Source organism: Acanthopagrus latus, chromosome 10 (genome assembly GCF_904848185.1).
Source record: "Acanthopagrus latus isolate v.2019 chromosome 10, fAcaLat1.1, whole genome shotgun sequence".
NCBI classification, from domain to species: Eukaryota; Metazoa; Chordata; class Actinopteri; order Spariformes; family Sparidae; genus Acanthopagrus; species Acanthopagrus latus.
The window spans coordinates 20396060-20419286 of NC_051048.1; the positions used below are offsets into that span (position 1 = coordinate 20396060).

The following is a 23227-nucleotide window of genomic DNA, read 5'->3' on the forward strand; positions in this document are numbered from 1 at the left end:
GCTGAATGAGCATCTTTGATACTGCATCACTTGTAGATGTATGATTTATGTAAAACCTAAAAATATAGTCTTGTCAAAACTGATAAAACTGACATACCCAAATTGCGACTCATATGCCTTTTTAAATGGCTCACACCAGTTGAGTTTAACTCCTGAAGCTCTTTATTTCTGCAACTTTTAGGCCAATTTATCTGAGACAGCCCGCTGTGTGTTTGCCAGTGCAGGTCACTATACCTCTCGACAAACATCTATCAGTGGCGACAGGCCTCTTCCCCCTGGGCTTTCACCCCAGCACCTAACTGGAGCTGACCTGTCCAATCTTATCTGGACCCCGAGAGCCCTGTTTGCCTTCATCCCCCCCCCAAACCCGCAACAGTCCCCTTTCCTCCCACCCTCCTCCCATCATCCGCTAACTGCCAACCTTAATCTGCGGATAATCCCATCTAGCCCACACCAGTAATGGCTGGGAGGCAGTTTTATTGTCTCTGGAGTCTTAGAGGATAGAGTAAACTGACAAACTGGCTGTATATAGTCACTTAACTACACAAAGATAAAGTAGGTGACATCCAACTTCATTCTTAAAGCTGTGGCTCAATTATTCGTGTACAGAATGACTGAAGACGGTGTTACGTTTGTGGTGTCAGTGGGTTATTGTTGACATCCATGCGGACCAACAAAATCAACACATTTTAATTATATAACATGATTTGAAGGGGCAACATTAGGGTCCGTTTGCTTATTCATGAAAACGTAGAGAGTTTGTATTTTGTTAAAGCATAAAAAAATACATTCAATAAAAGATCTTTGTCTTCTGATTCAAATGTTTTCCCCTAAACTACATAGTGCACCTTAAATACTAAAACGTCAGTGTTTTAATAATTGTTTTGAGTGAACTGTCCAACACATTCATCATTTTGCAGCCCACAACATATATACATTCTGCTCATGATCCATGCATCGACAGAGAACTGGAGCAGATACTATATCAATTATGATGTGGGTCAAAAGTGCAACTCCTATAGTATAGGTTATAGAAGAGAAAAGGCTAATTAGCATTGTAAAGTGCATCTAGAGCTTGTTTGCGCATAACCTTGTAAGGCATCGCATGTCTGTTTGTGTGCTTCACAAATAAATCAACTAATTGAATATGCAAAGAACAGCAGTATATCAGTGGCAAACACAAACACAACAAGAAACAAAGTGCGACGCATCGTGAGCTATTTATTAAAACCCGGCGATAAACAGTGTCCATCAGGGCTGCCTGTGGGAAGCATCGAGCCGAAATATACCATAAAACTCTACGAGGAGCAGTCTGCAAAAAGACCATAAACATAAAGAAATAGGATCGAAAAAGAGGATTTATTATCTCATTACCATTACGCTAAAGCTTATGGACATCTATTAAGGATTAATCATATGTTTTGGAGAGTCTTTTTGAAGTATTTGTTGTGTTTGCAAAACTTGAAATGAACTGAAACCTTTCTTGACACGGTGATAATTTCCAACTAAGGGAGCGATAGCTGCCCGACGTCTCTCCTGGCCGGCTTGCCAGAAATGGAATATAGCAGGTCATTATGGCTTGGCTGCTTCCTGGCTTTTCATAATATACTGCTAAATGAGATGAAAAGGTGGGCCGCTCTGTGACTCAGTGTCAGACCTGTGTTTGTGTGACTGTCTGTGTGTGTGTTTGTCCGTCTGATCACCTGAGTGTCGGGCTAAAATATGGGACGTCGCCTTTAAACGGAACAGGCTGAAATGGCCGAGTCGACCCATCCCTTCTCATGCTCCAACATGATCTAGCACAGGTAAGCCCATTAGCATGGGGAAAAGGTCACTTTGAGGAGTGGAAATCAAATACAGGGATTTGGGCAGGGCCATTAAGCCACCAGGGCTATTAGTATTCATGCGGTGCAGATTAATGGAAAATATGAGCCCTACAGAGGGGCCATAGTATTAAACTCGATAAGAGCTGATTTGCCCAACCTCCGACATCCCTGTTTTCCCACACCCCAGTTCTACTCTTTTCTGTATTAATATTAATGATCATATTTTTATTTTTCATTTGAAGGCACAATGCTGTCATATTGCAGGGTTTTGTGGCTCAGCCAGCTGCCACTGCTGTGATTGGCAAAGACGTGATTAATTGTCGACCAGGGGACCTAACATTGCCAGTCATGCAGAACACTGTCAGTGAAGCAAATGGTAATAGTGTGACTTCATATTCTTAAATGGTGATGATGCATCATGATAACGTCTTCAAAGTAATGTTTCTCCTGGTAATCTGCTCCAAGCGCTGTGTCTGCTTGTTGCTCTGTTGTATGAAGTCAGTATCAAAGTGACGGTGGGTTTACAGAGTAGAGTACAGGCTTCCAGGGACAGTAGAGGGAAGAAGTTCAAGAAACGCTCATTCGCATTTGTTGAAATGTATTTAAAAAATAATTTTGCAAGCCTAATTTTTTTCTAAAATTAAAAATAATCATGTCCCCTGTCAATTATTCAGGTGCTCTTCATGTATTTTTCTACCAGATGAAATTGTATTTTAACAAATATTTAGCCCATCTTCTGACAGACAGACCAGGTTTGTGTCGGGTGTGACAAAGCACAGGTCGTGCAGACTGTATAAAAAGCTTAGACGGTGCCAGTTGCCACTCCTGGCAGATCCCCACCCAACAGTGGCCATGCCCCCCTCCCCCATCTCCTCCAACTCCCACCCCTCCACCCTACAGTCGCCCCTGTCCCCCCAGCACACCCCGCCTTCCGCTCCATCTGTCGGCCAATAACCTGCTGGAGCCTGCCATGCCGTTAGTGCACCTGTGCCTGCCACCTCAAATAGAGCTGTTTGACGCACGGAGGCGGCATGCAACCGCACACGAGCACACACGCCGCCTATACCTCCAGACATACATTATGTGTATATACAGTCTGGTCAGCATGCATCCTGAAGGGCAGGCCAAAGTTGTCAGTTGAAGGACTTTGTCCAGTTACTAAGTCATCCATTTTCTGGAAACTCAGCAGTCAAAAGGTTGCAGACAGGAACTTGCTCCCTTTTTATGTTTGTCTCAGATACACTTGTTTCCTGGACTGTGACCACAAGAGCACAATGGGACTGCCTAAGGCCACGGTCCGGCTGTGTCATTACCTTACACGGCCAATGATTCCATCCACACAGGGCACACATGCCACGGGGAGATGGCCACCTCTTTCCTCATTAGTTATAAAGTAATGGCTGTGGTCCACAGAGTCTTGCCCTGCATTTCCCCTGTGCAACACAAGTGCTCCTGTACCAACACCTCCCTGCAGCCCTCGCCCAGGCCTGGTGAAGCATCACTCTGCATCTCCTTCAGCCATCTGCTTACCAATGAGGGCTGTCAACACATGCACCAACAACTTCCTGAAAAGTAAGAAAAAGAAGAATGTATTTTAAGTGTTTAACACATGAGTAGTCTCCCAAATGCTGTCCCAGTTTTTTTTCAAAATCAGTATTAATGTGGGCCCTGAAGCTGTGCGACTACCGATGTTGAATGACAAGACAGTCAAAAGTGCAACTGTCTGAACTCTTTGATTTCAACTAACTGTGTCCAACTGCATTCGGTTCACACACTTTTACAGACTTCCTCCTGTTAATGCATCCCAACAGGGTCCTGAATGGCACTCCTCCAAAAAACAACTGCTTTCATCCTTCCATTCGGGCCGGAGCATGCCGTTCAAACATCTGCCACGCAGTTCAAATGTGACTCCAGCATTTTAAATGACACACTCTTTAAAATGACTCCGCCTCAACAGCTTGAAGCGTTCAAATCATGGGAGCAATTTCAAATTTTAATTGCCATGGACCAAAAGAAAAGACAAAACAATTCACTGAATCTATTCATACACAGTCAAACCCTTAAGAGTCGCATCTAGAATCAGCAGACATGAAACTAATGTTTTAGTGGTGTGTGATCTCAGCTACAGGGTCTTACATTTTCATAGTTTACAGCACAGTTGGATGCGCTGAAGACAAGAAGTAACCCGAAAACACCGAGCATGGCGAGTGGCATTTACCTCCATGAGAGGCTGATGCCACTGAAGCCAACTGTTGAATGACAGGCTATTAGTAAAACACCTGTTCTACTTCCTGGGGAAAATGTCAAGACTTGAGATCAGCTGATGAACATGAGTGTTAAATTAGGGCTCACTGTCAGGACCGAAAGCCAAGGCCTGAGACGCTGAGGCAAATAATTTCCAAATGCAAGTCAAACTGAGATGGACAGAATGAAAACTACGCTCAGGAGAGTCATTTAAAATCGTCATCTTCACCCTTACAGAAGTCGAATGCTGTTCCTTTGTCATCCTTTCACACTTCCTTAGTGTGACAGAGAATAAAAAAAAGCCACAATTAGCCAGTATTAGTCATAAATTAATAATTGATTCAGATTTGAAATTCAGATCAGGCTGCCAGAATATTCCCGCATGGAGGCCTTGGCACAACAAAAAGCCTGTCAGGGCAAAGATGTATGTTTAAGTAAAACTACAGGAAGCCTCGACACGGCCCCAGTGGAGAGCGATAGTACCCCTTCATGTCAGCACAGCAGCCAAGCACCCTGTACCTCTTGGCAGGCTGCTGCAGTGTTTTCAATAATCAGCGAGAAATGCTTTTCAAAGGACTGAGGTCTTGTGTTTTGCCTGAGCGTCACTCTGCCTGAGCTTGATGTAGAGCAGACATTCATCACCGTGCTTGCTCATTCATCAGGATTAGCCTTTATAAAAGGTGCTGCAGGAACTCTCCTCCTCATACATTTATTTTTCATAAGTCAACAACCGCAGGGTCAAAATATCAGATAAAAGCAAAACTCTGTTTATAAAGGGATTATATTCTTTGAACTTAAAATACACACATGATACCACCCACAGAAACACACACACACCAACCTGCAGAAATTATGTTTATGTACTTCCAAACTGTAATGCAAACGCCAATACATTTTGAATGAAATTTAACTTTGCTATCTTAATTTAGTATCTATCAATACTGTGTAGCCATACTGCATGTAGTATCCATATAATCCAATGAAATATGAAATATCACAGTAGAATTTTTCCATGGACTGTATTTGGGTCTTGTTCTATTTGAATTTTCAGAGACTCAAAGCTCTGTTTGAGGTCCAGATTCTTTGGGATTATAGTTCCCCAGAATCTAATTTGATCAAAGTTCCATTTCTATTTTTGTCTCTCCTTTTAACTTGATGGATTTGTTTATGTAAATTAAACATTTTTCTTAAGAAATGTCTGCACATTCAATTTAAGAACTTAAACTTGCCTGTAGTTACTTATTATTTAGTAAATGGCAGAGAAGGCTGCTCACTAATCTGTTCATGATTGCATGTAGCTGGTATTTAAGGAAAAAAAAAAGCCTCTGTAGGGACACTTTTAACAGCGGTGGTAATATTTCTGTTTTTCACATTGCTGTGCATCCTCTAAAGTTGCTGTCGACAATTTTGCCTGCAAAAGATGTCTTCTATTCAAGGACCAAATGTTCCCTATGTTGCGAGATGACCTCTCGACAGACGAGCAATCACAGTAGTCAGCATTCATAAGCCCGCTGCTCGGCTGAGCTTGCAGACATTACCAACAAGTTTTCACACAGTTTGATAAGACAGTAATACTGAGGAAATAACCTTGCCAGGTTACGCCTGTACACTATCATTGATCCTCCACAACAGCAAATAAGGAAAACAGAGACAACAGGACAGAAACGGCACATTCTCCATCTCTGTCCTTTTAATGGAGAAATAGTACTTTTCCCTCTTTGCTGTTCTCAGCGCGATGCTTTTCTCCTGCTTTTACAATTTAATAACTACCTCTATACCTTATCGAAAAGGATTTTTTTTTTTTTTTTGCGGTGGCTTGTCAGATAAAGGCCAGGGTTGTCACCAAACTTCTCTTGCTGCTGCGAGACAAAGTCTGTTTACTTTTTCAGTCATTGCTCTTCTCTGTCACACAAAAAGGAAATGCAAACGCTCTCCACAGAAACCTCCTGGGCATTTTCTTTGCTCATCTCTGTATCCCATTTACTCCCTTCTTCTCTTCCATCCACTTTGGGTAGTTAAGTGCTCATTGATATTCCGTTGGTCAACACAAGGACCAATAGACTTTTTCGCCCATCAAGACTCGGGAGTGGCCACTCGCAGATTGCTCCTGACATTGGCTGATGATAATTTAACAAAGCATGGCACTGATGAAAAGGCTTATGAGTTAGGATGAGCTTTTCCTCTCCTCTCGCATCATGTCCGACACTAATTGCTTTTGACATCTTGGTTTATTGTGCAAGTGTCATCGCAGCTTGGTATCATTTCAAACCATCTTTATTCCTCCCTTTGCTTTTAGATTGACATTAATCAAAGTCTGACGTTAGCATAAACACATATACAGCTCAATCAAGACCTTCTGGTGTGAAGTGTAAAATTAAAGCAACACTCCAAACATGAATTTTAGCTAATATGTCACGAATATCCATCTTGTGAAAACAGCAACAAATAAACAATTAACCAGAGTTTCACACAGGGCATGGAGGAAGAGGAGGCAAAGAGGACTCAGTACATGTACAGTACAGTACATTTGAGCTGCTTTATGGGAGATGTAGGATCCATTTTGTTGTGGGCTTGGCCTATCATTTAGACTAACAGTGTGTTCCCTTTGAATGAGGTTGTCAGAAAAGTTCAGCTGACTGATTTCCAACTCTGAAAGTTGGAAAAACCTCACAAAGTTTAACCTAAAGAAATGTTAAGTTACAACATGAGTAACATATCTGAAAAGGAAATTGTACATTGCCAACCTACTTCTGGCAGTTAGGTTATATACAAGCAGTACTGAACAACTTCTATCTGTGGACATGTCGCAGTGCTTGTATGTACAACACACAGTTCCTGCAGGTGTCCACCTTGGTTTTCAGACTGAAGACAGTATAAAAATTAGGATATCTCAGCTTCTGCTGCTTTGATTTTGGCACTTTTGGTCTCCTGCAAGACTGACAAGTTTATAGAAGATCAACACTAAATCACTGAAACGGCCTGAATGAAGATCAGTAGTTTATTGAACACTTTTACTGCAACAGATGAAATGACTGGCAGCTCGAGTGGCGGCTATGTACATATCTGCTCAAATGTACCACTTTTACAGTTCCACTACATCAAGTTTTTCCGATCTGCTTCCACATCTGTACAGCCTTATTTTTCAGACGTTGGAGGAGCAGTGCGTTAGACGCTGCTGACCTGAATCTCGACTGAAAATCTACTTTTGAAATAGCAGCAAGTGTGTAAGTTACAGAGCACACGTTGTCCCAGTTTGCAAAACGCTGCCGAGGAGCTACAGAGTCTTAAAATGAAGGGGGGGAAAAAAAAAAAAAATACAGCTAATGTCTGGGCAATCCTCAACCTCCTCACCTTCTCTGTCAATCAATAGTCTGTTTCATCGGCAGGGGTTGAGCGATCATTAATAATAGCTGACACGCTCCTATAGTGGTAATAAACTGGGGGAATCTGGTATGTAATGGTACAGTAATGGCACCTGGGCAGGGTGTTACGCACTCGACAGCTGCTGATGGATAAACCCTAGGTAAATGGATTCGGGCTCATCCAGGGGAGAGGAGCTGCTGCTTTTGGATTGACTCTGTTTTTGTGAGCTGTAGTGGGTGAAAAGGGCCGGCACAATTGCCAGAGAATGGAGGAGGGCACGAGGACGAGAGCTTTTCAAATTGGACAGAGGAGCTTCAGCGGGTTCCGTGGACGGACATGTAGATTTCACTTCAGCTGCATAGCAAGTGTGTGAGTGAATGAGTGAGTGAATGAGAATAGACTGGGTTGGTGCTAACTGGGGCATGTTAAGGCAATTGTCATTCCCCGCTCCCTGTCACCACAGTGAAGAATGATTTGGTGGTTGGCGTGCCATTTTATCTCCTCAGAACATAGACAAATGTGGACCCGAGGTGTTAAAAAGACCCAAACTTCCTCCATCATTTCAGAGGCCTGAAGAATATGGAATCATATGATTGATTTTTAGAGATGATGAGTTGTCACTTTAGACAGTGGGGATAGGAGGAGAGAAAAAGTTGAGCAAAATATGAAAGGTATTTTTACTCCCCTAACTGACAAGCTTGAAATATGGTCTATTCTGGTTAACCAAAAGGAACACATACATTTCTACATTAGAAAGAATTCCCATTATTTCTCTCTGAGCCATGAAAATCAATTCTAAAATGATTGCTTTCAGTGACGATGGGGAGAGGGGAGAGAAAATAGTTGATGTGCCTTTGCCTGGTCCGATAGATAGAAATAGAGGCTGTTTTTTCCGATTCTATTTTCTCACGAGAAATGGTTGAAATTGGGAGTGTCTAACTATTTCAGTTGTTCTTTCTTCATTTCCTTGTCATCTTTCAGCGCGCCTCTTTGTTTATTTCTCAGCACAAGGACCCAAATCTTCCAGCATTACATGATTTCTCTGCAGCTCCAAATCCAAGGGGTTTGTTCCGTCGGCTTAAACCTTTTATCACATTATGTTGTTTTTGTAGCAAACAACAAAAAACTGATTCTCTCACTTCATTGGCAACGCTCATCAGCTTGTTTTGCATTGTGCCGTCTTTTTTGTTTAATGAAGCATTTAGCAGCAGATTAGAAAAGAGCTCATCAAGTGTCAATTTAACAGATTAAGTAACTTCTTAAACACCATAGAAGATGGTGAAGAAAGTTGCTTCCTACCTCAAGTATATACATCTTACCTGCCATCCCAAATTTACTGTTGTAGGCTTATTGAAAGAAACTCCCTAAGCACCTTCATTATGCTCCTCAAGTAAATAAAACACAAAAGACATTTGTTAGTGCCAATAACACCATCTTTCTGCCAGGTATTGCCTTTCCAATGCAGCTTATCTAGATTAAAAAAAAACACACTTCGAAGAAAAAAAAGCACTGAAGCATGTATGAACCAGGAGAGATGTTTGTACTGCATTCGGTGCCTGGCGACCCATGTCTAAGAGCTCCACGCGAATGTGCTGCGTTTAACCCTTCCCCTCTGCAGCGCACCATGTCAGGGCAGAATCACTAACCGTTTGAAAGGCCACTTTCAGGCAAAAGAGGCCAGAGAATGTCAATTCACTTAACTGCATTCTTATTTCATGAGTGCTGGATAGAGTTTCATAGCTCGGGCCTGCATGTAAAGTGACCCCGCGTTGTGCTTTAGAGGCAAGCTGCGTCTAAAATAAGCAATTGTTGTATTGCCTTCAGAAAGCCACGGGAGACCTGAGTCCCCTCGATGATCTCTTCACATTGATACTCAGAGTCTTTCAAAGGTAAGACTGAGTTCACTGAGAGAGAAGTGAGAAGTGAGAACACAGTGGTCGACATATTTGTTGGCAATGTGCATTTCTGTGAAGGGATAAGTTGAACCTATACATTTCTTTATGATGCTAATTTACGTTTATTGAGGTTCAATTTTCAGTGTTATGTTCTGACAATATGAGCTTATAGTCTGGTTTGGTTTAGGCCCTTAAAAAACTAAACATCCAGCATCCATATCATCTCACCAGATGTCCTGTCGTCTCGTCAATAACACTCTGTGGTTTCATGATACACATTTTGGAAAGCAGTCTTTAACAGTGGTCTCTGGCTTGGCAGTCATCTTGCCTTATGCCCCGACACCTCATCAAAAATATCCAGCGGGTTAATGCTAACAAATGCTGAAATTCCATCTAGATCAGTGGTTTCTGGTTGGTCAGCCATCTTGCATTTAGCATCTCGCCTAATGTCCTGACTTCAGGTCAAAAATATCCAGTGGTTTCATTCTTACAAATCTTATGATGCTCTCTTGAAAAGTGGTTTCCGGTTTATCATCTCTCTAATTTCCCAACATCTCGTCAGAAATATCCATGCTAGCAAACGTTAAAATGGCGTCTCAATCAGTAGCCTCTAGTTTGTCAGGCGTCTTGCATTAACATCCTGCCTGAAGTCCTGACTTCTCATTAAATACATCCACTGGTTTCCCACAAACAAATGTTCAAACGCTGTCTTGTCCGGTCGAGCCTAGTCATCCTGCTACCACTCATACATTCGCCTCTTGACATGAAAGTCAGTGAACACACATGTAACGGGAATGTGATACGACATGTGTGTTATAACTTTGACTGTGAATAAGAAATTATCTGTGGTTCCCAGTAATGTAAAAGACCAACATTTTTAGGGAGGAGTAGACATAATTAGAAAAACCTAGTGAGATGACTAAAATCATTTGTGTAAAAGCCAAACCAGAAAAATGATCATTTAAAGCCACGTATCTTTACACGCCTCATAAGATGTATGGAGGGGTTATTTTTTGCTGCCTTAACCGAGCCAGTCATAATCATAGTTTAGGGGGCACGTGATTGGCTTAGGGGTTGAGACGCAAAGCATGAATCATGCCCTCAGTATGATTCCAGCAGGGGATCTTTGTTGCATCTATTTCTCCTTCATTTCCTCTCTTTTCTCCACCGTCGCCATAAAAAACAGGCTTGAAATGCCTCCAAAAGAAAACGTGTTTTCTCTAATCATATGTTGTTTGTAAACCCTGGTGGATGCAGCCCATAATCCAGACTCATCCAATATAAATGTGCTTACCTGGTAATTAAGTGTTTTGAGGATCTTTGAGATGGTATGAATGTTTGAACATATGGGTTTGCATGTGTCTAGCATGTGCAAGGGAAATGTGGCGGGGTATTAAAATGCTTAAGCTACATCTGTCGGAGTGGCTCCGGCCCCGCAGCTCATTCCAGATACTCTCATTTGTTAAAGCTGTGGCGACTAACACCCTCAAGGAGCCATTGCTTCTTCACCAAGGGGGCGGCAGAATAAACGAGGCCATGCCAGAGGATAGAGAGAGAAAAAGGAGCGACAAAAGCAGATAAATAGATCCCTTCACTGGTGCGATCCTAAAAATACACCTCTGTCTCGTATTGTTGTAGAAATCGGAGGAATTGCGATGATATGGGCAGCGATGGGAGAGGACGTGAAGATACAAAGATACACAACTTAGCAGAGGGCAGATGAACCTGTTTACTCACACATGCAACCAAACATAAAGTCAACATGCACACACTCTGTCTCTCTGTCCATGTTTTTTCTTGCGGTCTGCGATGCTCAGTGACCTGCCTGAACAGACCCCCACATCTCCAATTTGACTCCTCATCCATGTGGGTATTAAACATAAATGAGATGGACTCAATATCTCACTCATGGCTTCTTTGACACTTGGCCACTTCACCACCACCACCACCACCGACCTGCCTCTCTGAGCCTCCTTCGCCCATTTGTGCCCCGCTCCAGTTTTTTCATTCTTTTCAAAGATTATTCAAGGTTATTACTTTCTCCAAAAGGCCACTTAGGATGCGCGGTGGAAATGTGTTGACTCTCTTCGATTTTTGAAGGAGGTTTGAGTGTATTTCTAATTCACTGGTGGCATGGTTCACTACATATGAAGCTGCGGTGTGGTTTTCAATGGACCTGAGGGGAACATATTTATAAACTGAATCCTGAACCAATGGGACCGGTAGGGAAGTATTTGCCTTGGAAAGCATTAAAGTAGAGGGAACACCATTTGTGGTGCTATATTATACATTAAAAATTGAGATGGGGTGACTTTACTCTGCCACTGACCTCTATCAATATTTGATCATGGAGAACAGCAACTAGTAAACAATGGAGAGAGAAGGTGGTTCGGGGGAAAGGTGAAGGGCAGGGCACATGCATGAAGGGCGAAGAACTGCACACTTTGAAAATATGCACAGTTTCTCCAGTGTATGCCAGTCAAGCATGGTCTACCTATTGACAGTAAAGGTTTGCATAAAACAGAAGTGAGGAGGAAACCTTTCCTAAGATCTCATCTGTTCACCCGCCAACTGATCACACGTGTCACAGTCTTCTTTCTGGTACTTCTATAATATATCACAAAAAAGGTGTTCAGCGCGTCTTCAGCTGAGGGAGGATTGCGGTCGCTTGTTGCCTGAAAGCTTAAAAACGATTGAAGGCATCTCTCTGGAGGAGGATACAGTGCCTCGAGGCTGCTCTGACCCCATGACCCAAGTATAATTGATGATGTCACATTCTTTCACGAGCAAATTCAAAAGCCATTTGCTTCGATGCATGCAACTGCACCCAGGCTTGCAGTATTATTTGCAGTCAACTTCATCCACATGTCAAAGAAAAGCACCATCAAAGGCATGACTGTTAAGGGCACAGCACACCGGCGGCTTACTGTGCGCGTCAGAGAACCTTATTGTTTTCAGTGTAAACACCGGCCTCCACTGCATCAGATGCACTGCGGACAGCTGTATATCTCGATGCTGGCCGTCATGTTGATTATTCGATTATCCCAACACTGACACACTTTGGAACAGGGCCTTTTTTTTTTTTTTTTACCACACTCACTCTCCAACTGAACCACAGTTACTGTACCTTGACAGCTTCTTCTGTCCGTACATTGCGTCCAGTGGGGCATCAAATGATTCAACGCTATTTGTTGTGACTGGTGTCTGTGAGAGGAAAAAAAAAAAACTTTGAGACATTTGACACCAAAGACAGTAACAGTACAAAGCTAACAACTAAAGGGGAGAAACAGAGATGGTGAATGACACGCAACAACTATTTCCACTTAAATAAGTAACTGCAGACACTGAGGCTCATGGTCGTCACAGTTTAATATGAATATATTTACTGTCTTACTCATACCAGGACTTATATCTGTCCGTTAGTTATAAAGCCAGGAGATGATTAGCTTAGCTTAGCATAAAGACTTGAACCAGGAGGCCTTAATTGTTCTCTGAAGCTCACAAAAGAATCCATTATTACCTGTTCACTACAATTACACAAAAATATAAAAACATTGATTTTGCCACGTGTAGCCATGTGTCTTGACAGTTTCCGCAGCAAATTTTACCCACAGAATTGAAAGAAATAGCAGTTTGGACATTTCTAAGTGTAGTAGAGATATCGTCCCGGTCCAGCTGTGCCAGCTGTGTGAACACAGTACATTTACAGAAACAATCTCACATATATTAACTGGTGTTCATAGTGCAGACTGTCCAGCTCATCATAATGCAGTCTATTAGTTGGGGCCCTGTCTATGGTACATCAGCCTGTCATACATGAACTGACAAACACATACTCGCTTATATATGTGATAAAATTAGAGATCATCCTGGTGGCATGTGGAGAGGAAGAGACAGAAGAATGGGGGGGACAAGTTAATCATCTCACAGTAGCTTCTCCCATCAACTGGCAGCGACTTTAATCAAATTATGACCTTGTAAAGCATGCACTTGTCATTTGGGACCCTAATCTCTTCGCTAATGACTAATTAGCCCCATCACCTGTTCCTCTAAGCTTCCATTACACCCCCAACAAAGCTTTAAGATAATGAAATAAACAAAAGGGGGAAAATAACAATACTTCCCCTGCCACACAGAAAAAAAGGAGAGAAAGAAGCCCAGACAGACATCAATCAAAACCTGGGAGATTGATTAGAGACTGACAAAATGGCTTTTGGGTTTTTTTTCCACCCTCTGACAGGAGACCACTCTTCAGTGCTCTAGAGGACAATAAGGATACACAAATTCATTAGGAGTAATTAACCGAAAATAGCTACTGAACACACAGAGACGTTACCCCAGCGTGAGGTTACAGCGCGCACACTCTGAGGTTGTGGAAATAATCTAGTGGCTTTGTCTCATCCATTACTTCACCTTACGCTGGGACAAAGCCCTTTGGACCGCAGTTACAAACGAGTAAAGCCCACTTGTTTGTTTTTGTGTTCGGCCTTGTTATGGATTAACTCATTTGCCTCAATCTGAGGCCGCGCACGTGCCACATCCCGGCTTCTGCAGCAAATTTTGCAGAAGGGGACGGGGGAGGCTTTTGTTTGTGCCATCCAGCGCCTGTGCAGCTGCACCACTTGGCGGCAGGCACACAAACAGGCGGCTCCCATTCATTAGGCCTTTTTATATCAGAGACGCTCTCCTTCTGGGGGCCCAAAGCATCTGCCTCCACATCAGTAAGAGGCAGGGGGGATGGAGGGGGTGGGAGAGGAGACAGAGACACACTGAGTGGAAGAAGATGGAGACAGAGAGAGCATGCAGGAGGGGAGAAAAGCGAGAAAACAGACAAATCTGGGAGGGAGATAAGAGGCACAGTGGAGTTAGAGGAACAAAGTAGTGGAGTGGCAAACGGCACTGTAAAGTGAGCGAGTAGAACGGGGTGACTGATTCATCGAACCTCATTACTCGGTTGTCTCCTCTTCGTCGCTGCTTCCTCATCCTCCAATCAGAGGAACATCTGGCTCTAAAGAGTAATAGTCTGGCGGGGCATTCATAGATCTGACACACACATGAGCGCGCGCACAAACACATACACACACACACACACACGAGCAGACACACACACACCTGCACGAGTCTTCTAAAGGGACCCATGGGAGTCAGCACACACAGCTGTAATGCTGCATTATTGTTATTTTTGTTTGTTTTCTCACGGGTTTATTGGACAGTGCAGCCGAAGAGAGACCGGAAATGACAAGAGAGGAAAGGAAGGACGACATGAGGCGAGGTCGGACTCAAACCCCTGAGCCACCGGGGCGCCCTGAAATATTGTTTGTAACACACAGCTGCACACACACTGTTTTGACTGATTCTGAAATCCTTGTTCGGAAGTTCAAGAAGTGATGCAACTAGTGTGACTAAATAAAACAAAAAGTTTGCAGCGGTGTGGCAGACACCGTGGCCTTTGGTTCTTTATCTTATAGTGATGAATGAGGCATGCCACGTCCCAAATGAAGATATCCCACAGGCCACCACCACTGCTGTAATGAAGCACTTCAAAATGATACGGCCAACCCCAATAGAGGTTGTGCTAAATTTCATCTCATTGAATTTCATTAACGCCAGCAGGTGCAAGGACAGTGGCTGTCTTCTTCTATTTTTTTCCCATCGTTTTTTTGTTCCGTACGTATAAATCATGACACCCAGAGGGTACCTGCGGGTTGTCTCACAGGGCAGAAATAAATAAAACATCAGCTATATCTTCATACAAATCAAATTTGATGAGAAGTAACAGGGGAATGTGTGGTAGGAACAGTTGAACCTGTCAGCAAAGATTGTATTGGGTCCCCTCAGCATTTGAAATTATGATATAAAAGGGACACAGTGGTAGACTGATCTATGATTTGGGTAGAAGATGAAAAGGAAATGATTGCAAATCAGAGACATTGTAATGGCTTATTTTCATAGTGCCAGTGTTAACAAAAAACTGGACAAAGTCTATTTTTTTTTTTTTTGTTCAACCGAATTCACACTTTGCATCGGAGAATTCATCAGGCCGCCAAAATGCCTGCCAACCACTGTCAATGCTGTTTGAAAAATAGCGGCACATTATAGAACTTGGATGGCAACTCAGCTTCATTATATCCACAATCTGTGGGAATTAACATCCACAATTAACCTTTATTTATTGCAGACAATGCACCTCTGGCCAGGTCAGGCAACCCATTTGCATGACATTTTAATATAAAGCATCCCTGAATGCAGAGCAGGGACCTGCTATATGTTAAAAACAGTGCCTCAAATCTAAATGGAAATCGTTCGAGCCATAGACCTAAGAGGAGGAAAATAACCTTGCTTTGTTGAACCGGGCCCAAAGAATACAGATACATGAAAGAGAAGGGAGGCAGTGGATACAGCAAACAAAATGATTACACATTTTAGAGCAATTTCTGGGTCCCGCGGTCATAATCATTTTGTCGATAGCCTTCCAGTGTGCAGGTGCGCTCATACAGATGGTTTTATGAAGATCCATTAAAAATAATTTCGCTCATCGCCAGGCCCAGGAGGGGCCCAACCCGGCAACTGGGAGACAAGCCCAGATGTCTGCTTAGGCTACGGCTCTAACCCACCCCGCGCTCCTGATGTGGACCACCCTGTCACCATGGGAACGTGGCGAAATAATAAAACCTGTGGTGGTAGGAAGTGCACAAGCTCACACACACATATAAACAGGTAGTGTGTCTTAAGGCGAGGAGCTCTGCTGGGTGAGGCAGAAAGCAGCAGACTGAAGGCAGCTAAAAGGAACTTTTTGTACTGATGCAATTACTTAAAAAACTAAATAAATAATAGGTGAGTTTAAACACAAGATTGCTGATTTGTCACTTTAGGCTATCCAAACAACAACAACAAAAAATACTTTTTCACACTGTCCCTCACATCGCACGACACGCGCCGCAGTAAAGCAGCGCTGGAAAACAAGGCAGCCAGCCAGCGAGGAATTTTTTTGACGTGGTTGTCCTTGGTGGCAAACATTTGATGTGTTTTGATTAGACTCCGGTGGGGGGGATTATCAAAGGCTAAGAGAAATCAATGTTCTTTTAATAAAGAGGACTTGGGTGGGAGGGAGACAGACAGTTCTGTTCATGACAGGGCCTGTCTCTGCCTTATCTCGCGCTTCTCAGATCCCCAAGACAGGCAAATATTTTAACTGTAAACACCCGTGGCTCGACAGCCTGCGTGGGCCTCCTGTCAGGCTTTTTTTTCCCACTTGCTGCTACTTACTCACCTACTCTCCTGCCTGACCAAAAACGTGTTTGCATGAATACAAACCACACACGCAGACATACACCTGCACACATTGCCAACATACAATAGCTGCGACAATTATCCCACAAAGCTCCGTGCGCGCACGTTCCCGGGTTCAGAATGGCGACGCGTATACTAAGTGATACCTGCATCCTACAGCTGCCATCACAAATCCACTGTCATCCAGATTAGCCCGGACACCACCAGATGCCTCAGAGCCGCCAGGAGAAGAGAGGCGCGGTGCGGTGCAGTGAATTCCAGTAATTAATCCCAGATTACATCCTGTGCCTCTCCATCAAGCGAGTTAGCTACAGCATGCAGGAAGGCTCACTAGGTTGGGAGAAAAACAGAAATATGAGGCACATTTGCATGGTCTCGGGTTGCAGCTAAGTGTGCAGGTACTGATTTGCTAGCGATCTTACGATTAAGAGGCTTTTCATCTAAACTAACAAGGAACTCTATGTAGATATATACTTGGAGAACACTGAACTAAAGAGACTTGAAGTTTAAAACCATATCATAAAGAAGAGGGAAGAGTTCCTTCAAGAAGTCATTGCTGATGGAGAAACACTTTGCTGTCTCTGAAGGGGTTGAATAAGCTTGATATCAGTCATGGGAGATAATAATTAGCCTAGCCTAGCATCAAGAAATAGAGGTTAAAAAACATCCATTACAGCACCTCTAAAGCCCAAATGAAAACCATGTGTGGTTGGTTTAATCCATGCACAAACAGTAATGACAGTAGGTATAATAACTTCTTCTATAACCATCCAACTCCCTCCTGCAAACACAAATTCAAACCTTTATGCAGCTGTTTCTGTTTGGATTTAAAAAAAAACAAGACAGGACATGTTAACTGGTGAACATCTCAGCTTCTGGTGAGCATATTTCGCATATTTGGAGAGAGCCTGGCAAGCTGTTCCCATTTTCTATTTATTTTTTTGACCTTCTGGGCGCTGGTGCCCCTCAAACATCCTGAGTCTGCCACTGATAATTACCATAAAGACTTGATATTGATATTGATCTTCTCATCTCACTCTTGGAAAGAAATCAGATGAGCTTGTTACCTCTCACCAACTACTTCTTTAAGGAGGTGATACGCACATAAAACATGCTAAATTTATGATCTTTACTTTTTTGACCCTCACACCGCCACATAGAAAATGCAGCGTGATCATAGTAATGAACGTGCATCGTATACCATGCAAATGACACGCACCGTTGTTCTAAAGGATGAGTCCGTAAGTGTTGCGGATTGACGGTAAAACAATGATTTACATCTGCTGACAAGCTGCACATGGCACATATAAAGAAAATGTAGGGTCTCGGCTGCAAGGAGGGAGATAAAAGCATCCCTTCAACAGAACACTGTATCCCCCGCATACTGAACAGCAGCCTCTTTATCCATCAACTGAGGTTTTTACTCTATCATCAATAAAACTTTGAGGCAATTTGCAGCCGCCAAAAAAAGTTCACGCCACATTTTCATAGTCTGCGGAGGTAGATTTGTTTGAAAAACTAATCGAGCCGGTGCGCTCTGGAATGCTTATATTTTGTCTGACCTTTCCAGCTCAATTCCTTTTCCGTGGCCATTGGATCTAAATTAAATAAATGAACAACATTATACATTAAAAAGCATTTCAATTAAAAATGGTGATCCCTTTGATGCTGAGCCCGGGCAGTTGATGTGCGTGAGAAGCCACAACGCCCTCCCCCCACGAGGCCGCGCCAGTCTGTTTACTTCAGATTAGGCCCACAGTCATTTCTCACTGGGGAGGGAAAATAGTGTCGCTTTCTATGACAGTCTTGTAATAAACAGGACAGTTTTGCAAACTTACTACGAAAAACTCTGTCTTACGAAGAAAAGTACGGGGACTATTAATTTTGCCTGAGAAAATATGTGCATGCATTTGTTGCATCACTCCCTCTCACTCTCCCGTTTTCTTTCTCAGATATTTCATAAGGAAAAGCATCAGTAAGTCATCTGCAGAGCCCTCTGCCCCCGCCCTCCCCAAAGACAAGCCAAGAGCCCTTGAATTAAGTCAATCATTTAGTCGTAACAAATTAATTAAAAGAATAATTAAATCATTAACACATTAAATACGGCAATTAGAAATCTTGTCCTACATGAGTGAATTTGAGTGAATTTAATGGGGGAAGCAAATGGAGCAATGGACTGTGCCAAAACATAATTTTTATTTAATGCTTTTCTCACAATAACATGCACTTTGGGATAACCCTCCACCAAAGAAATGCTTGACTAGTGTTATCTCCTAACAATATTATACAAATATGAAACAGGGAATTTACAGAAACACATTATTTCTAGACTGAGACTCCTAAAGCTTAAGACTTTATGGGCTTAAAGCATATTTACATCATGAATATAGCGTTCATGATAACCAGACAAAAGGCAGCTGCCCTCCATGATGGCTCTAGCCCCTCCCTGCTTGTTGCTTAGTAACAGCAGCATTCCCTGTAGGAGGCAGGATGGGAGAAGAAGGGGGTCAGGAGGGCAGCAAGGAATGGAAAATGCTCCTCTGCCCAAACTGCCTGTTGGCTTAAGGAGCTCCATAGGAAGGACGGCTCAGCCACAGCAACGCTCGCTGATAGCGAGCGAAGTCACGAGCAGTGTTGTGGAGCTGGTTAATTCCATCCTGTAATACCCTCCATATATCCCCTGTCAACAGACGTGATCTTTAAGTTCCCAACCTGCTGATGAGAGCACATTTGAGTAACGCTGCTGGACAAATCCCGTCAGGGGGACACGGGCGATGGGATGAAGCTGAGATGATGAAGATGAGGGAGATCAATGGGGTCCTGTCCCAGCTCGGGCAGGCATGGAAGTTTTATAGTCACATGTTCCGCACACTGTTAAATCATATGTGACCGTGACCTATTTTTCCAACAACGAGGAGGCCGGTGGAGGATAGACAATTTGGTTTCTCAGTCTACTTGTGAGCGCACAACACAAATGCCCAGCAGTGCATGTGCGCTACACTACAGGAGATTTAACTTCATCCACCTCCTCAGCCTCCCTCCTGCATCGGTATTTAGATTTATTTGAATTTAGAGTGTTTATTTCCAGTGTCTGTTCATTCAAATGCATCTCTGCCGAGGGGGTTCGTGAGCTCGGGAAAAGCCTCGTGTCAAGCTCGCTCAGATTTGATCCAGAGCGTTGCACGAGCAGAACAACTCCGCCGAACTAACTGCTGCATCGGTCGGAGCTCAGTGCAGTGAGGAGTTACCCGAATAATAATAATAATAATAATAATAATAATAATGATGCTACACTGCCTGAGATTAGCAGAGGCTGACATACAGTATTGTGTCCAGTGCACTGTAACAACACAGGGACTCTGAAGTTTCCCTCTAATGCCACTGAAAACGCCGGTGCCCATGTCAGTTAACCTCTGCAGTGATAAGCCGACAGCTTCAGGCTGCAGCCGCTCCGAGCTCGATTAAAACGTTACCAATTATGTGTCTGTTTATCTCTGCTGAGGAATGCACGCTAGCCAGCTCGGCACAAACACTCACAAAGACACTGTTCTGTTCACATGTTATTTAATATATCATATATTGTGGGTGTGATGCGGGTAGTAATGATGCAGTTGTGTGTGTATGCATGGCAGAGACGGGACTTTTGTAGGACTTACTGAATACATATTTATATTGAAGCAATACTTAAAGCTGCTGTGAGATATGCGTTTATGTGTTAGCTTATTAGTAGCTCTATAATCCAACAGGAGTCACTGTTTTTGGTCAGTAACCAATGTCCCTGCTCACTTTATCCAATCAGGACAGAGAACTCCAAGAAGAGGCGGTTCTGTTTGCCTGTGACAGCAAGATCCTCCTGTTTACTGGCAATGGTGGAACAAGGAAAGCTACCCACTCCAGCACTCTCGGTGAAGGCTTATACAACCAAAGAGGCCAAGAGAAGAAAACACAGAGAGGGGAAACAGACAGAAAGTTAGCCTTCCTATAAAAGTGTGTCACCATCAGTATTTGGGGAAGCCAGTTTGAAAGCTGCCAGTTTCTTCACGCTGGAGTCGCCAAATTACAGCAAAGCTACCCTCGTTCAACTGAAGCAACTTAGAAAAAGTGGTTCAAACTACTCTGAGGTAGAAAAACATCCAAGTTCATTCAAATGTGACCAGTCGGTGAGCGGAGACGTAGTAATGTGGGCTCTGTGGTGGTGTGTGTGTTTTTTTTCTCGCATCTGATAACAAACTTGAGCCTGAAACATTTATTCATCTACCCATTGTGAAAAATGTGCAATATGAGACACAATTGAGTCATCAAGCAGTGAAGATGAGTTTGTGGTAACTCACTTCATGAAAAAATGAATATAAAAGTCCAGTTCGGGCGGGTGTGGAAGTTTTATTGTCACGTTCCACACACTGTTAAATCATATGTGACCGTGACCTATTTCTCGAACAACAGGGAAGCCTGCAGAGGATAAACAATTTGGCTCTCAGTCTATTGTAAGTGCACAACACAAATGCCCAACAGTGCATCTGTGCTGCTACACCGCAGAAGATTTAGCTTCATCCACCTCCTCAGCCTCCCTCCTGCATCTGTTTACAGCCAGCGACTGCTGGAACCCACCACCTGCCCAGGTAAGTGAAGGGTGAGAGATCCAAATCGAGCAAAATAATAACAGAAGATTCCTCAGTTACTGCTGACAGCGATTTATTTATGGGCACACAAACAGTCACGGAGGAGTGCGGTAGATTTAATGTCAGTTATTCATTCTCCCACTTCTCCACAGTGGCCAGGACATAATAATGCAAACCTGTTCTCACTTTCCCTGACTGAGCAGCTGATCTTCCCCAGATCACACGCAGAACAACAACAGAAACACACACACACACACTCTCACACACACACAGTTGAGTAGACCCCTCTCAACACATCATGACCCTGTGAAAGCCATACGAAACAAACAAATGAAACGAGCACGCGTTATTTATTGAACCTGATTGAGAATTTATCGGATTAACTGAAACGTTTGACTGAAATGATTCATTTACCAGACAAAAAAAAGAAAAAGAAAGAAAGCACTGCTTGTGAGAAGGGAGGAGAGCAGCCGAGTATAGAAGTGGAAAATCAGGTCATTTGCTGTGCTACCAACACACAACAGTTGTCACTTCCAGACTTCTTTACCGTCCCTACGTGCAGCTACAGTCGGATAGCGATCAGATAGCTTCACAAGAAAGCCTAATGCAAACGACTCGGCAACATCTGGGCGAGAAAGTGAAAAATACATCCTCTGTTGAAAGTTGCGGCGGAGGAGAAATCTCCCAACATAATCACACTGCAAAGGAAAGTGTCTCTGACAGGGCACGCGCCGCCTTTCACAGGCATTATTCTAAGCCTGAGGTTTTATATTCAGCGAGACAAGCTCAACCTTGCATTATGAAATGTAAAAAGCTCTGCGTGCACGAGGGAAGAGGAGCCAGATATAGTAGTAGTGGCTACACGCTCTGATTCTGGCAGCAGCATCTCCTCGACAGCGAGGCAACACGGCTGCAGAGGCCTGAGGGCACTCAATACCATCAATGGTCTATTTGTGTATACATATCGGAGCAGAATGGGAATGATCTCGCGCATTGATCCTCCGTAGTCTAAATATTTTTAGAAAGCCATCGATTATATCGGCCGGTATGTTCTGGGAAGCATTACCAGTGAAATGTGACTGTGTCTGAGTGTTCATACATTAGTGGAAATATACAATAAGTGTCTGTGTTGGACTGCAGTCAGGGGATAAACACTGACAGCTGAATGTACCGGTCCTTGCAACATCAAATGCTCTAAACAAAGCTAAATATATAGAGCAGCCTAGTGACCCTGTAGCCCACAGAGAGCAATTTTCCCTCCACCTTCAGTCATTAACCTCTCATTCTCAAGGATCAGGTCAAAAAAAAAAAAAGCTTGGGGGGTCATCTCTGATCCTGACCTCAGTTTTAAAGCTCACATTAGAAATGTTACCCAAGTGTCATTTTATCATCTTAGAAACATTGCAAAGGTTAAACCGTTTTCTCTCTCAGGCCGAGCAAGAAAAACTGGAGCGTGCTTTTATAAACCTCTAGGCTCGTCTGCTGCAATGCTCTCTTGTTTGGTCTACCTTAAAAAGCTGCCGGCTGCATACCAGACCAGACAGAGAGCAAATATAACACGGTTTAAAAATGGAAATAGGCAGCTTTCTTTTGCTTTTGCTGAGTATAACAATTATAGAAAAATGGCACCATCTGCGTATAGATTGGTGCCTTTTCTGTCTGCATTTGTGCGACCGCAACATGACGAGACGTTGTTTTCCCCGGTCGTTATCGTCCGATAACGCTGGAATAAGAGCGCTAAAAGTTTACACTGCTAGTCCAGTGTCGTGTCAAAGTTCCTCCGCTTGGTATCTGTCTTCCCTCGCCACTGGGGAAATATTCTTTTGACTAGATCAGTCAGTAACAAAACCTGCCTGCTTAATAATACAACTGAATGTTTAACTCTGCTTTTCCACAGCACTGAGATCAGGGTTTCTCTGTTAAACTGGGATTCTTCTTCTTCGGGCGGGTCTATTAGACTGTTTGCCGTGAGACTGGGCTGAATGTTTAA

The 23227-nt window shown here is 43.2% G+C and overlaps 1 protein-coding gene across 5 annotated transcripts in view; it reads right to left on the reverse strand.

Annotated features, from left to right (window-relative positions):
* adgra3 (adhesion G protein-coupled receptor A3) overlaps positions 1–23227 on the reverse strand; it is a 128361-nt gene that overhangs the window by 97041 nt on the left and 8093 nt on the right. For 3 of the 5 annotated variants that reach the window (XM_037111937.1, XM_037111936.1, XM_037111935.1), the window contains exon 4: positions 12456–12532. The exons of the other annotated variants lie outside the window; for them this stretch is intronic. The gene's annotated coding sequence lies outside the window, so the exon portion shown is untranslated. The remainder of the gene's footprint in view (positions 1–12455; positions 12533–23227) is intronic. 5 annotated transcript variants of the gene reach the window in all.